Source organism: Manis javanica, chromosome 16, assembly GCF_040802235.1.
Source record: "Manis javanica isolate MJ-LG chromosome 16, MJ_LKY, whole genome shotgun sequence".
NCBI lineage: Eukaryota > Metazoa > Chordata > Mammalia > Pholidota > Manidae > Manis > Manis javanica.
Genome location: NC_133171.1, coordinates 31937937 through 31953805, shown reverse-complemented (window position 1 = coordinate 31953805; position 15869 = coordinate 31937937). Strand labels below are relative to the sequence as shown.

The window sequence follows — 15869 nt, the reverse complement described above, 5'->3', positions numbered from 1 at the left end:
TAACATGATGAGAACATGCACCTTAGACTCAGGGACTTAGTTTAGTCAGAATAGTCAGAGTGGGACACCAGATTTAACCAAATGACGATTCTCCAATTTAGTATCTGTATCAGTTTCCCATTGCTGCTATAACAAATTCTACACTTAGTGGCTTAAAACAACGTAAATTTATTATCTTATATATCGGGAAGTCAGAAGTCCAAAATGAATCCACAGGGCTGAATTCTTCTGGAGATTCTGGCGGAGAATCCTTTCCTTCACATTTTCCAGCTTCTGGAAACTGCCTACATTCCTTGGCTCCATGGCCCCTTTCCCTTATTTAATCTATGACAGCATCTCTGACTACAAAACCTACACATGGTTTGGGCATCTTGTGTGTCCCTCCTTGACTTCTCAATCCCTTATTTAAAGAAATATTGTTGCACAAATGTATGATCTTGTAATGAAGGAACTTAAGAATGGAAGGAAGTGAGGAAGAAAAGTTGCTTGTAATAAAATGTTAGGAAAACCTCATCTCTCTGGGAAGACTATATGACACATTGGCATAAATACATCTTAACATGGGAGCTCTGCTTGGGTTGAGTGGCTCTATTATGGTTGACTGTAATTGTTGATTTTCTGGGGTGATAAGGCGACATGTTACTGAGAAATAATAATTCAGTTTTTATTTTTTTAATCATTAAGGTCATTCAAGGATACAAATGCTAGTAATGGAGGAGTTTCAGAAAAAAAATTTTAATTGGGCTAAATGTGCCCAAAGTCCATAAAAAGCACTGTGGAGTGGCTAAAAGAATACACTGCTGGTGGTCCTCATGACCAGTGTAGACTTTCTGTAAATTGTATCAAATGAATACACACACACATATATGTGTGACAAGAAGTCTTGGCAACAACTATATGAGATAGTTATTATTACTGTACATTTATATTTAGATTATCATATAGCAATCATATGATCTTTCTTTGAAAATTTGCTACTAGTTTCCATTAAAATATATTCTGATTTCTTTTATTTTTATTTTCTCTACTTTTTAGCACTGAGCATATACTATCTTTAGATTGGAAAAAAAATATTATATTAGGAAGTTTCAATGTGATTACGTAGGTTTAATAAACATCATTTTCAATAGCTACTGGCGTTGGCTCTTTCAACTGAAAAAGAATTTCCTATACTTTCCTTCTGCAAAGGGAGATACAATTCCCAATAAGGTTTCTGTGTTGACACAAAGTTACTGAAAACATTTAAACCTGTAGGAAATACACATCTGAAAGGCAAATACAACTCATGACATCTAGAATGAGGATACAGGGCACACGTACTTAGGAAGAAAGAGAAGACAACAAGTTTTCATCTTGATGCAGCAATGACACACAATTTCACCTTATGGGCCAACTCACAACATGACAGAAATGCTCCCTCCATAACTTGCCTGAGGGCCGAGAAAAATGCGTCTAGAAAGCGAATCTTCTCAAGCCAATCACAGAAGACTTTACCTGTCAAACACGGCAGATTTAGCTTGATAATGCTTACGACGCTGTCTATCAAAGAAAACTGCTTGAATGTAAAAATAGTTTTGTGCCTAAGAAGGAATGCTGTTTCTTTCCTCATGATATGTGTCTGCAGACTCATATCCACACAGAATACCACCCCAGTTTAGTTTTACAACTCTCTGTTCTGTAGTTTCGAGATGTCTGCTTAGCACCTACCAATGTGCAATGTGACACAGAAATTCAACAGTAGAAAGATAAAGTCTCTAGCTTTTTGAAAACTCTTGAGAGCAATGAGTTGAGATGCCCACATTTAAATAATGAGAAAAAATGGCAAGTGACTAAAAAGTCACATAGATCTTTAGATAGAAAATAATTTCATGGCAGAGTGCTCCAACATCAACTAGAGCAACATTTTCCAAAATTAAAAAAAAAAAGATTCATGGATCCTATTCTGAGAATTTGATGCAGTAAATTGAGTGCATGACTAAGGACTCTATATTTTAAAAAAGCTTCTGAAGAGCTTCTTATAATTATCTTGATATTGACCAACAGCCCAGACAGAAGGAGGCAGAGAGGACCTGCGGTAATATGTTCATATACTCTCATCATGCAAACCTCTCTGAACATCAGTCGTGGAGAAATACTGAAAGGGTGGTTTTACTGGCAATGTAGATAAAGCAAGGACATGACTGCCCATCCATCCATTCTTTCTCCTTTTTTCCCCTCACATATGCAAGCATTCACCCCTAGATGGAGCTGTGACCAACTCTGGAGGCCGAGCAAAGGCCCTTGTTTAACAGATCTGGTGGCACTGGGTGTCTGTTAAGGTTTGTGCCTACGGGAAAGGACAGGACGTGCCCATAACTGGTTTCTCCTCAAATGCAGAGCTCAGGATGCATGGCTCCTCCTTCCCTTGGTTCTATTTCCCAACCCATGTTGGGGCCTCTCCGCACCTGGCTGAGCCGTCTTCCCCAAGCTTGCTCCTTCATGAGGAGGCGCCTAGCCCTGACCAGGGCATTTACGCTGTGAAGCTCTCGAAGCACCATGGGTTTTTAACTGAGGGATGGTGGAGGTGAGGGTGGGTGACAATCACTCATTCTGTTGCTCTTAACCATTCCTTTCTCTGCAGCATCACTTCCATGGCTCTATCGGAATGAACCCTACCCAGCTGGAGGCGACGCAAGACGAGGAAGGGCCCATGGGCAGAAAACCCTGCTGTGCTATAAAAAGAGATAAAAATCTGGTCCTTTGGTTATCCTGCTTGATATTCTTCATTGGTTCCTCACTGCTCTCCAAATGAAGCACAAACTACTTACATATGGTCACAGAGGCCATCGATGGCAGGCCCCATCAGGAGCGGCTCACGTGGAACACTCCGTCTGCTCCCCGACATTTGCAGGTCCCTGCTGTTGGGGACGGGGAGACGTGTAACTAGTGCTAGTCAGTAAGAAGTGGGGGATGTCCTAGGCTGCCATATATAAAAGACATCCAGATGTCCCTTTGCCTGCTGAGGTGACCAAGAACCAGATGTTCCTGGTGTGGCAGCGAACGGTGAATTTCTATCAGCCAAGATCCCTACGTGGCTGTGTGCACCCCACCGCTAGCGGCTTTCCTCCAGCTCACACTGGATACGAATCTCAAGTAAGAAATAATTATTGCTGTGTCCAACCACCCATAGCTGGGCATTCCTGTTACTTGAGTGTGACCTAGCTAATCTTCACTTGCTACCATTTTCATTTCATCTTTTGCTGCTGTTTTCCTTATCCTTCAGGCTGCAGCCAAACTGAATTTCAAGTTTCTCAAACATGCGTACCTCTGACCCTGTGCAAATGCTGCTCTAGATTGCATTTTCAGTTCTTCATTTGTCTAACTTCTTCCTCCTTTCCTCAGCCAGACCTTCACTTCCCCAGAAAACTTTTTTTTTTTTTTGGCCTTCTCCGTCTGCATTAGATGTTCTTTCTCTAGCAACTTTAATTTCCCCTGTACTTATCACACCATAAAGCAATGCCCTACTTAGTTCTCCTTGTGTTCCTTTGGGCTGTAAACAAGTGTAGACAGACACCAAGCCTGCATTGACCACCTGTATATTCCTAACATGGAGAATAGGACCAGCCACAGGGTAAGTTCTTAATGCATGTTTGCTGAATGAATGATTAAACAAACTCACCAAAGCTGAGGTTGGAGAATCAGGGCAAAAGGCAGAGAGGGAGGCAGCGAGGCACAACTGGAAGGCTGCTGAACGTTTACCTTCAGGACCTGCAGGTGATAGTTAATGATCTCCCATCTCCACTCCACTGCCTGCTTGCAGGGCCTCGTGCCCCCTCCTGATGTTGCTCTCTCCCTGTTCTCCTGCCATAATTCATCAAAGATACTAACGTTAGCATCTATTGCCAAAGATTAAAAAATCCAACTGGCTCCTGAACAGTAAGTGGCAAACATTTACTATAAGCCAGATGAAGACAGGCTGTTCCTTTAGAAGTATTTTTCTTCCATGTAAAAGGAAGATTAATTTAAAATTTGATTGCTATAGTCTCAAGGAGACTGAATACATAACTGTCTGATTATTTTTGAAGTATCCTTTGCACTCCAAATAATTTTCTCAAATGAGAGCAGTCTGTTCCAGATTAGAAAAGTTTGGGTAGAAATAGCAGCCATTTGTGAGCACGCCATTGTTAAAATGCACCTTGTATGTTTTAATAAAAGTTATTCACCCAGAGATCTTGTTTCAGCTAAAACTGATTCAAATGCTGAAAGTAGATGAGTTGATGGGGGAAAATACAAAATAAAATACCAACTTCCCATTTTCCCTGTCTTGCCAATGGGTTTTAGCCTTTGACAAGTTCATTATGGATTCAATGTGACCAAAGAAATGACAGTACAATGTTCTTGGGGTGAAAAGGTTTATTCCCACGATGGCAGGTCAATCACTAGAATCCCGTCCACTCAGAGCGAGTCTGCATGCAGCCAACCAGTTTCTGCCTCTGGGTCTCTCTATCCCGGCAGCCATCTCAGTCTCTGTCCTCGGTGCTGCCACCACTCAGCCTCTGCTCTCCTCTCCTGCAGCCTTGCTGCTGTGCCATGATGCCACACAGAGCACTGGGCGGAGCTCTTTATATAGAGTCAGTAGCAATATATTTGCCAAACGTGTGTAGTGAGCTAGCCAACCAGGGCCAGGTGAAAATCCTGGCTGTGGGGAAGTTGGGATTCCTATGGCCAGGATCCTCACTGAACTTAAACCACCTGATGTGACTGGCCTGTTGCCAGGCTACCACTTCCACACCTTTAGGCAAAAAGCTATTATTGTGCTATATAGAGAGTTCGCTCGGCCCAGTGCTCTGGGCAGAGGCAGAGATGCTAGTGTGTGACCTGCCGCTGGAGAACAAGCCGGGTAATAAACTCTTTCACCCCAAAGAGAGTTTTGCTGTCAATTTCTTTGGTCACACTGAATTCATAGCAAACTTGCCCAGGGCTGAAACTCATTGGCAAGACACTGGCCACAGGAATCTTCACTTTATCCGCATTCCCCTTCATTTTTGCCTATTCTCTAACAGTTCCTTTCTCATATTTAAAATTCTACTGGGCTCAGGTAAGAGGCAGTCAGATAATTAGGAAAGAAATTAAAGAGAAATGCAATGGATGAATGTTTTTTAGAAGTCCGGAAATGGCTGAGTGTATTCATTGTGATTTTCTTGAGTCTATTAGAGTTATCATGCAGAATATCAAATCCAGGCATCATGGTCTTTCTGGACATCAGCATTAGTAGCCAGAGGGCTTGTTCTTCATCAAGACGATCTTCGCTCTTCATAAGCTGGCACTGAACAAATAGAAAGTATTGATTGGGAGAAGTAAGGATGGAGAATATTTCTGATGTTTCTTCATCTTTACATAGGACTCTTGGGTGTTTGTTCTTTGCATTGCTCTCTGCTGAGCCCCAAGGGTGTCTTTTCAGAAATGCTCTGTGGTCTGCCCTTAGTAATAAGTACTTGGGGGAAAAAAAAAGAAAAGAAAATTTCTTCCCTGCCCCTGAGAAATGTATGAATGGTTAGAGAGACAATACCCAGGAAAATTCAGGCACAATTAGAAAGCAGGAGTGGGACATGGGCAAGATAATCTGGTATAAAGTAGGGGCTATGGAATAAGGAATCACATATTGTGGGGCGAGCATTACGCAGTGTTTTAGAATATAGGTTCTCGACTGCTTGGGTCTGAATCTCATCATTGCTGTTTTACTTATTGTGTGACTTAGGAAAGTTATTTAACCCTCTAAGCAAAATGGGAATAATACAACGTTCTCCTCATTTGCTTCTGAGGATGAAATGAGACATTAATAGATTAAACAGAAAGTGATGATTATACCTAGAACATAGGATATATTCAAAAAAGTTAGTTATTATTATTAATATCTTTGGCAATATTGTTAATGAGGGAATCACCTCACTTATATGAGAGAATTTTCTACCCACTTCCTAAAATATTATTCTTCTCTTTTTTTCTTAATTCATTTCCAGACTCAGCATTCTCTTGACCCTTTAAAAATGTTTCAAATATATTATGTTACTTATTATTATTAAAATAATGTAGAAGCTAAGTGAGGAGTACCTTAAATGAGTTACCTATTTAATCTCCCCAAAACTAATGTGTACATTTCTGCACAAATGAATGTTTGCATATTTTGTTTCATGTATCAACCTAAAAAATCTGAATCAAAATCTTTTTATCTATGATCCAGGTTTTCTTGTAACTTTAGTGGAAACCAGTAGCAATATTTTCAAAGAAAGACCATATGATTGCTATGTAACATAAATAAAATGTACAGTAATAATAGCTAGCTCTTATATAGCTGCGGAGACTTCTTGTAACACGTGTGTGCATGTGTATGTGTGTGTATTCATTTAACACAATTTACAAGAAGTCTATACTGATCATGAAGGCCACCAATGACATATTCTTTCAGCAACTCCACAGTGCTTTTTATTGACTTTGGGCATATTTAACCCAATTAAAATTTTTTTTTAGGACTCCTTAATTACTAGCATTTGTATCCTTGAGTGACCTTAATGATTAAAAAAGAAAAACTGTTTTCTACCTTTATCTTGTATCTTCCTACCACTTCAGCATTTCATTTAAAATAATAATAGTAATAATAATAATAATAATAATAATAATAATAATAATAATAATAAGGGAGAAATGTGGGATTCACATATAAATCAAGTATAAAAATCAAACAAATAATCATATTTGACCTGATTGTTTATAGTTCATGATGCGTGATCAAAACCGAAAGTTTCTGTGATATGACTGCCCTTGTACTGTTCACCATGTAAGAACTTATTCACTATGTAAGACCTTGTTCACCATGTAAGAACTTGTTTGTTATGCTTTAGAAGATTGGAAACTGTTGAGAATTAGGCTTGGGGTTGACTAATGATTGTGCATTGAGTCCCCAGTACAGAATTTTATTGTTGTTAACAACTATCTGATCAATAAATATGAGAGATATCCTCTCAAAAAAAAAAAAAAGAAAAACTGAATTATATTAAATATCTTTGGATAATATTGCTTCTATTCCAGAGATGTTCCTCCCTCACTATGTGACAGTTCTTAGTTAAATATCATACCATAGTTTCACACTCATGATAGACCTACCAGCACAAATAATAAATCGTCTGGTAACTTAAAAATAGATAATCCCCTAAATGCCATTTTTTTTCAATCATTACTGTTTCTCTTAATTTTCAAGGAAAATACAAGGAAAGCATAAAAGGGGACCCATGAATATTGTGTTTCTCTGCAAAATCTATTAAATTGGGTAGATAAGTATTTTAAAATATATAGAATGCCAACCATACTGTGGAAAGCATCATACTTCTAAATGTACACATAAAATACCTCTGTACCTTTGTGTTTCTACTTACATAAATAAAATATTTTATAAATATTATCTTATAAAATATTTATGTAAGTACCATAAATACTTACCAGAAATAATATTGATTTGACAGTAAAAGTTTAGTTATCCAAAAGTATTTGCATACACACACTCCCATACCCAGAGTGTATTGTGCCTTATGCAACCTTTTAAACTCTCTTCACCTCACCTGTCTTCCATTCTACCCATGGATGAAGCAATCAGTCTATGAACTTTCAAGCATGCCAATGTAAGTGACCTTGCCATGGGCCAGTCCCAGGAGACTCTCACCTTCTGTTCTCTGTTGAGCCCCACCGTGTGGGATGAAACATGCTTTGCACCCATGCCTTGTGCTACCCAGAAGGGAAAGGCTAATCATTTGACCAAAAGCAGGTCAAACAGATCCTATGTCAGAAGGATACTCCTAAGACATGCTGTAAATGGCTGAAGTGACTGAGCAGCTAGCTGTGTGGAGAGATAGCCACTTGACAATACAGTCTCATTTTGCATCTCCCTCCTTTCCTGCTTTGTTCCATCTATCCTCCGCCATAGGTCCCTAGGCTCATACTCCTCAATAAACTGTCTGAAAACAAGCTTTTGTCTCAAGCTCTGCTTCCTGGGGAACCCAAGCTAAGATATAACTGCACAACATACAGGTACACATAAGAATTACAGTCATCATCTTCTGTTAGGTTTCAACAGTTAAAGGGGTGTAAAAATCAACTTCATTATCATTAGCACTCAAAAAGAAGAGATTGAGTCAATGATCTTCATGAGTTGGTGTAACAGCCACATTCTGTTAATAAAATAGCTATAGGCATATGTATTTCAAATTTGAAAGATTGCTTAGCTTTGCTGTTTTCGTTTGCCTTAGAATTAAAATGTTCAGTAACTTTGAAAGCGATTTTTAAAACTCCTTTCCTCAAAGACAGAAGGGGAATCAACCAACTCATCCATACCCAGAAAAAGGAACATATCTCTCTCTCTGTCACACACATACACACACACACACACACACACACACACACACACACACACACACATACACACACACACACACACACACACACCCAGGGTGACAACTGCATATTCACCAGGAATAGGTATACACCAGAACAGACTAGACTAGTACTTAGAGGTAGACATTTTGGAAAGGACTTTTTTTATCCGGATATCCCACGTTATCTGATGATTATGTACAAATTATGCCCTCATGAATAAAAATGAAATACATGACATTATAATTCTGCTAAATCTTTGCTGAACTGAGTTCTTTTCTTAAACTGTGCTGGACATAGAAAGGTCATAAGTGTTGGTCACTAGAATAAATATTATAGGTCATTAGAATAAATATGGTACATCATAATAACTTCTAGTATCTGTGGTGTCTTGCCAGTGGGTTTCAGACCCAGGTAAGTTTGCTATGGATTCAATATGACCAAAGAAACTGACAGCAAAACGTTCTTGAGGTGAAAGGTTTTATTACTCGGCTTGTTCTCCGGCGGTAGGTCGAGCACTAGCGTCTCCGCCTACGCCCAGAGCACTGGGCTGAACTCTCTGTATAGCGCAATAATAGCTTATTGCCTATGGGTGTGGAAGCGGTAGCCTAGCAACAGGTCAGTCACATCATCAGGTGGTTTAAGTTCAATGAGGATCCTGGCCTTAGGAATCCCAACTTCCCTACAGATGGAATACTTTATAGTTTAATAACTCCTTTCACCTAAGTTATCTTATTCAATCCTCCAAATCAGTGAAATAATTAATTTTACCAACTCCATTTTACAAATAAAGAAATAAAGCTCTAAGGAGGTAAATAACTCACTTAGGGTGCAGTATACCACCTATATGTAAAGTCAGGAGTTGTATAACTAATTCTTGAGTCACTCTTCCAAACTCACCTCATTTTATTTCTGGGTATCTCTTATCATACACTGGCTTCTCTAACACAACATTCTAAAGGGCACCCAAATACCTTGCTTTATTTCCTAGTCTCCCCTATTCACAGCTTATTCAAAGTCTTCTCTGCCTCTAACCCTTTAGACCAGCCTAAACCACCCATAAACCACAAGCCCGTGATTGTTGTGGACACAAACTGGCTGCCTTGCTAACAGTCTTCTCCAGCTGCTGCTTTGATTGAAGGGCCTTGAATTCATGTGGTGTTTACCTCTTCCCACCACATGAACCAAGGAGCCTTACCCCATTCTCAGTGCCAAGGTTAGAACCTAATAGGCCTATGCTAGTAATTATGATCCCATTTCTTTGGCCAGGGATTGGTTTAAGGATGGCCACACTAAGGAGACAGACATGAGGGGAGAGTATATAAGAGAACCTTTTGGGAAGGTTTTCCACCATTGTTATGCGCTGAATTGTGTCCTCCCAAAATTCAAGTGTTGAAATTCTAACCCCCAATACCTCAGAATGTGACTGTAGCTAGAGACGGGGCTTTTAAAGGGGTGATTAAGGTTAAATGAGGTCACATGCATGGGCCCTAATCCAATCAGGTGTCCCTTTAATAAGTGGAAATTTGGAACACAGAGAGACACGAGGGATGCACCTGCACAGGGAAAAAGATTACATGAGGACACAGCGCAAAGGCGGTCAGGTCACCTGCAAGCCAGAGACAGAAGCCTCAGGAGAAACCAACCTGCCGACACCTTGACTGTGGACAGCCAGAGTCCAGAACTCTGAAAAAACACATTTCTATTGTTAAAGCCATTCAACTTCTGGTATTTTCTTATGGCAGCCCTTGCAATCTAATACAACTTCAAACAAATGATATAAGAACCCTTTCTGTCACTTATGCTTTCATATCTGGATATGAACATGGGAACTCCTGTAGCCACCTGAGGAGAAAGTAAAGGCTCCCGTGGCCCGAATCCTCACCTGGCCCTGGTTGGCCCTCTCACTACACACGTGTGGGCAATATGTGTTACTGACTCTATATAAAGAGTTCTGCCCAGTGTTACCGGCTGTTGCACAGCTGTAAGGCTGCAGGAGAGCAGAGCAGAGGCTGGAGTGGTGGCAGTGCAGAGGACAAAGACTAAGACGGCTGTGGGGGCCGAGAGGCCCAGAGACAGAGACCGGCTTGCTGCGTGCAGACTCGCTCTGAGTGGATGGGATTCTAGTGACTGACTTGCCACCGTGGAAATAAAGTTGGGTATAAACCCTTTCACCCAAGAACGTTCCACTGTCATTTTTTTCATTCTCACTGAATCCATAGTGAACTTGTCTGGGGCTGAAACCCATTGGCAAGACACCATCTGATAACAGGTTCATACGATGAAAACGGCAGACCAGGAAATAAAAAAAGCGAACCAAACCTATTTACCTGATAATGCCATGAATCACTGAATTACTTTAACCTGTATCACTCTACCTCCAAGTTTACATGAGAAATGTATTTTCCTGATTTTATTTTTAAACATTATATAGTCAATACATTATAGCCAAAATCATCCTATTATAGAATCACCTGACTAATGTTTAGTATTGACAAACCAAGGCTGTGTCACCAATTACTCCAGATTTTCCTCTTGTGTTCCTGACCAGTCCTTAGTCTTATTCCATTTCCAACTAATTCCAAATTCTTTGCTCTTAAGCTTTGCCTCCAACTTGTCTCTATAACCTTTTAACTTGTTATCTATAATTAGTTTCTCCAGCATTTGACTCTCAATAGTGCCCTACAGATATTTTTTTAATCCTTCTTACAAGGGAGTTATAACCCTGAATCCATCTACTTGTAATGAAGTCTAAAACCAGTTCCAAAATGTAGGCAAATTCAGAACAATATTAACCTACATTTCAGAGGATACGGCCAACCTACCCCCACACACAACTGTGCTATGCCCTCCTTATATACAACGGCAAACTGCTGAAGGGCTGACACTCACAGAGGCAGAGAGTCTGAAGTTTCAACATGAGTCTTCTGACACTAAATACTCTGATATCTTCACTAGTCTACACAATAAATAAGTAAATGAATAAATGAATATGTATATGTCGGACCAGATTGTATTCACTCAGCAGTTTTGAAAGAATTAAAAGATGAAATTACGGAAATACATAAAGTTTCTAATCAATTTTACAAACAGCCAGAAGTTTAAGGATTTATATTTATTAAGAGGCACCTTGGAATTATGGACTCCTACCTCTCTAGTTGGAAGTTTGATGGAATCTTTTAAAAAGACTCTCTGGTAGAGCCTTGGTGAAATGGAAGGGCTGGACACATGGCACCTATCTACAAGCCCAAAATTAAGTAGAGAAGATGTGTCCTCAGGTAGTCTTTCTCCTTGTTGTAGTTTAGCTGACAAACGTGTACCCTAATGTGTCCTTTGGGAATGAGGATCTGTAGCTTCCAGAGGGGTTTTTTGGTTTGCTCTTTTTTGGTGGTGGTGGGGCGTTGTTTTTTTTTGGTGGATTCTCCTTATCTAATTTCCTGACCATGTTTTGGCAATACTGCTTACATATTTCCAATCTCCTTTCCTGCTTTTTGCATCCACTTTTTGTGAGGTATTGATTTCTATGTTTCTAGCCATACGCAGTTAACCTAAATGTCATTCTTGAAAATTCTGCATCCCTAACAATTCAATTTTAATAGTCTTGGTGCTAAATGATACCTTGACTATAAATCCAGCCATGAAGTTCAGCAAGAGAATCCAGTCCCTTTCCCTGACTCAATAAATATTTAATGAGAGTACTGTGTTGGCAGAAAGGTAATGTGGTTTCTATAAGGGATATCACAGTTGTCTACTAGGATTCTTTAAAGGATAAATTAATAGATAAATAGGGACTTTGAGACCTTGCAATCAGAAATTATCTTAAAAATAAATCATTATTGGACTACAGTCACAGATAATATTTTATCATGGATAAAGAAATGCCTAGAGCATAGGAAATAGAGAAATACAACCAATGCAGGAGATGCCACAGAGACCAGCACTGAAATTAATTTTTGTGAATAATTTTAAAAATAGAAGAGGCATACAGAGTATAATTTCATAATTCAAAAATGACTCTTCTGGGTGGTAAATTACAAAGGTAAGAAAATATTTTAAGAAATTTCACAACCTAGGAAGTTGGTCAGAAAAGTAAGCTATTAGCTTCTTAGTAAGAAATGTAAAGTCCTATTATAAACTAAATTATGTCCCTTCAAAATTCATATAGTGAAACCCAAACCCCCAATATCTCAGAGTGTGACTGTACTGGCATACAGTCTTTAAAGCAGTAATGAAGCTAAAATGAGGTCATTTAGGTTGACTAGCATCCTTATAAGAAGAGGAAACTAAGGCACAGACATGTACAACCGGAAGATCACGTAAAGACACAGGCAGAAGACAGCCGTCTACCCTAAGGAGAGGGGCCTCCGAAGAAACCAACCCTGCTGTCTTCCTGATCTCAGACTTCTGGTCTGCCTAACTGTTAGGAAATAGATTTCTGATACAAGCCACCCAGTGTGTGGTACTTTGCTAGGACAACCCTAACAAATTAATGCAGGTCCTAGAGCTCGAGATAAATAATAAAGAAAGACTGGCTCACAATGCCTTTGGAAAAATAAGGGAGACCTTGTGGGCAGTCTACTGTGGTTCTAACAGACCAAAAGATCATCAGATCATTGAGTGGCATAAGGCAATGAGTTAAACGCAAAATAAATGTTCTTAGCCTTGGTACCAAGCATGTAAATTTACTAAAAAGCCATCTTGGGATGCACATGTTTAAGTTTAATTCACACAAGAAGTAGTAACTTTGGCTTAGTCTACAACGATGAAATACAAATAGTATGAAGAAGAAAAAGAGGAGGAGGAAGGGATGGGAAAGACGTAGCCCTTAACAAGTGTCAAATCATTTAATTTCTAGAACCGCCCTGTAAGTAATTAAATGTAACATTATTGTGCCCACTTTACAAAGGAGGAAACTGAATCACAGAGATTAATTGCCTAAAATAAAGTCACATAGTAAGTGGAAGAGCTAGGATAAATAGCAGATCTGTAAGAAAGAATCACAAAAAATTTAAATTTAAATTTAAAAACCTTTTCTAGTACTAGTCTCATATTTTGTTACTAATAGAAAAGAACATTACTTAACAATTTCAGAGAAGAGAAGGATATGGGCTCTAATTCAGTTCCTATCTTCCTACATTTCTGGGTTCATTTTTAAACAAGCAATTGTAACATACACTAAATTTGGAACCTATCAGCCTTACTGACAAAAACAGCCCATTGGCTTTTCCTGTTTCTACCTTTGACCCTGTTGCAAAATCAACACACTATGAATAGTGGGGGGAGAGAAAGGAATAGGAAACTGTCAGTGAACCATGTGGTTTGACCTTCATGAGACCATGGCTTGTGTTTTGAACAATGATTCTTTGTGGCTCCCCCAAATCTTATTTGTATACAGAACTCTTGGCTGCTACTTGGTGCTATGAAACTATTACACAGTTGCATTTCAATAGTAAGTATGTAAACCAGTGAACAAGCAACAGTATTTGGTGAATTTACCTTTACTAATGGAAACGATTATGTCAGTGCTATTATTCCCATACAGGAATCCTCAAAGGTGGCACATACAGAAATAAATTGTCAAAGATCATAAAATGTAATTATTATAAAATGATTTTTGGCAATAAAGAAAAATAATTTGGTCAGTGCTTTCTGGAAATAAACTGTATTAATGATAAGCACATGCTTTGAAGTTTAGCTCATACTTATATCTCCCTTCTCCCCAAAAAAAGTGAGAAATTTTTCTAGGTTGAAATTAATCTAGCCTGAAAGAGGAGTAGCTTCTGTGAATGCTTAGGAGGGACACTGCAGGAAGAGGGAGAGGAGAGACCCTAAGGGTCACAGCAGCTGCATAAAGATAAAGAATAATTCTATAGCTCAGGGATTTGGGCTCCTTCTTTGTGAATAAGCCTCTTTAGACTTTGCTTATGTATTATTTTTTGAGTTCCTGAGTGAGTTTGCTGCAAGTGGTGTTTTTTTAAAAAGAAGCAGAAAACCTTAAAACCTAAAAATGTCTAGATTTAGAATCATTGAAAAGAGAAAGAAATTTGGATTAAGTGTTATCTCCTTAAAGTACATGATTTATTGCCAAAGTTGCCGCATCAATATCAGTTATACATTTTTAACTACAGTGAATAAATTGTTACTGACAAATTGAATTTGTTTTATTGACAGAATTGTGCTCATGGATGGGAAGAATTAATATTGTCCAAATGGCCAACCTGCCCAAAGCAATTTACTGATTCAGTGCAATCCTTTTCAAAATGACAATAACTTATCAATGAATTAGAACAAATGATCTTAAAATTTATATGCAACCACAAAAGACCCTGAAGAGCCAAAGTGATCTTGAGAAAGAGCAAAGCGGAGGTTATCACCCTCCCTGACTTCAAGTATCCTACAAATCTACAGTGATTAAAACAGTATGGTGCTGGCATAAGAACAGAGCTATATATCAATGGAACAGAATAGAGCCCAGATATAAACTCACATATATAAATATGGTCAATTAAATATGACAAAAGAGCCATGAACACACAATGAGGAAAAGACAGTCTCTTCCATGAATAGTGTTGGGAAAATTGGACAGCTACAGGAAAGAAAATGAAACTAGATCACTGTCTTATACCATACATGAGATTAAACTCTAAATGGACTGAATGCCTAAACGTGAGACATGAAACCGTAAAACTCTCAGAAGAAAACATGGGCAAGGATTTCATGAACATCAACATGAGAAATTTCTTTATGGCTGTATCATGACAGGCAAGGAGAACAAAAGTAAAAATAAACAAGTGGGACTACATCAAACTAAAAAGCTTTTGCACAGCAAAGGATACCAACAGCAGAACAGAAACAAACCTACAGTATGGGAGAATATATTGGAAATGATATATCTGATAAGGGGCTAATATCCAAAATATATAAGAACTCTTACAACTTGACACCAAAAAAAAAACAAATAATACAATTCAAAAATGGGCAGAGGACCTGAATAGATATTTTTCTGAAGAAGCATTTTCTGAAGATGGCCAACAGATACATGAAAAGATGCTCAACATCACTACTTATCAGGGAAATGCAAATCAAAACCACAATGAGGCATCACCTCACAGCAGTCTGAATGGCTGCTATCCAGAAGACAAGAAATAATAAGTGTTGACGAGGATGTGGAGAAAACACTATTGGTGGGAATGTAAATTGGTCCAGCCATGTGGAAAACAATATGGATGTTCCTCAAAAAACTGAAAATAGTAATAGCATATGACCCAGCAATGTTATATGACCCACTTCTGGGAACACAGACCCACTTCTTGGAAATTACCTAAAGAAAACAAAATCACTAATTCAAAAAGATATATGCACACCTATGTTCATTATGGCATTATTTACAATAGCAAAGACATGGATGCAACCTTAGTGTCCATTAATAGATGAATGGATAAAGAAGATGCAGGACAAATACACGGTGG

At 38.7% G+C, this 15869-nt stretch overlaps 1 long non-coding RNA gene across 2 annotated transcripts in view; it reads right to left on the bottom strand.

Moving 5' to 3' along the window:
• Positions 1-694: 694 nt before the first annotated feature.
• LOC140846705 (uncharacterized) overlaps positions 695-15869 on the bottom strand; it is a 111729-nt gene continuing 96554 nt past the window's right edge. For both annotated transcript variants that reach the window (XR_012126099.1, XR_012126098.1), the window contains one exon: positions 695-5305. This is a non-coding gene — a long non-coding RNA (uncharacterized lncRNA). The remainder of the gene's footprint in view (positions 5306-15869) is intronic.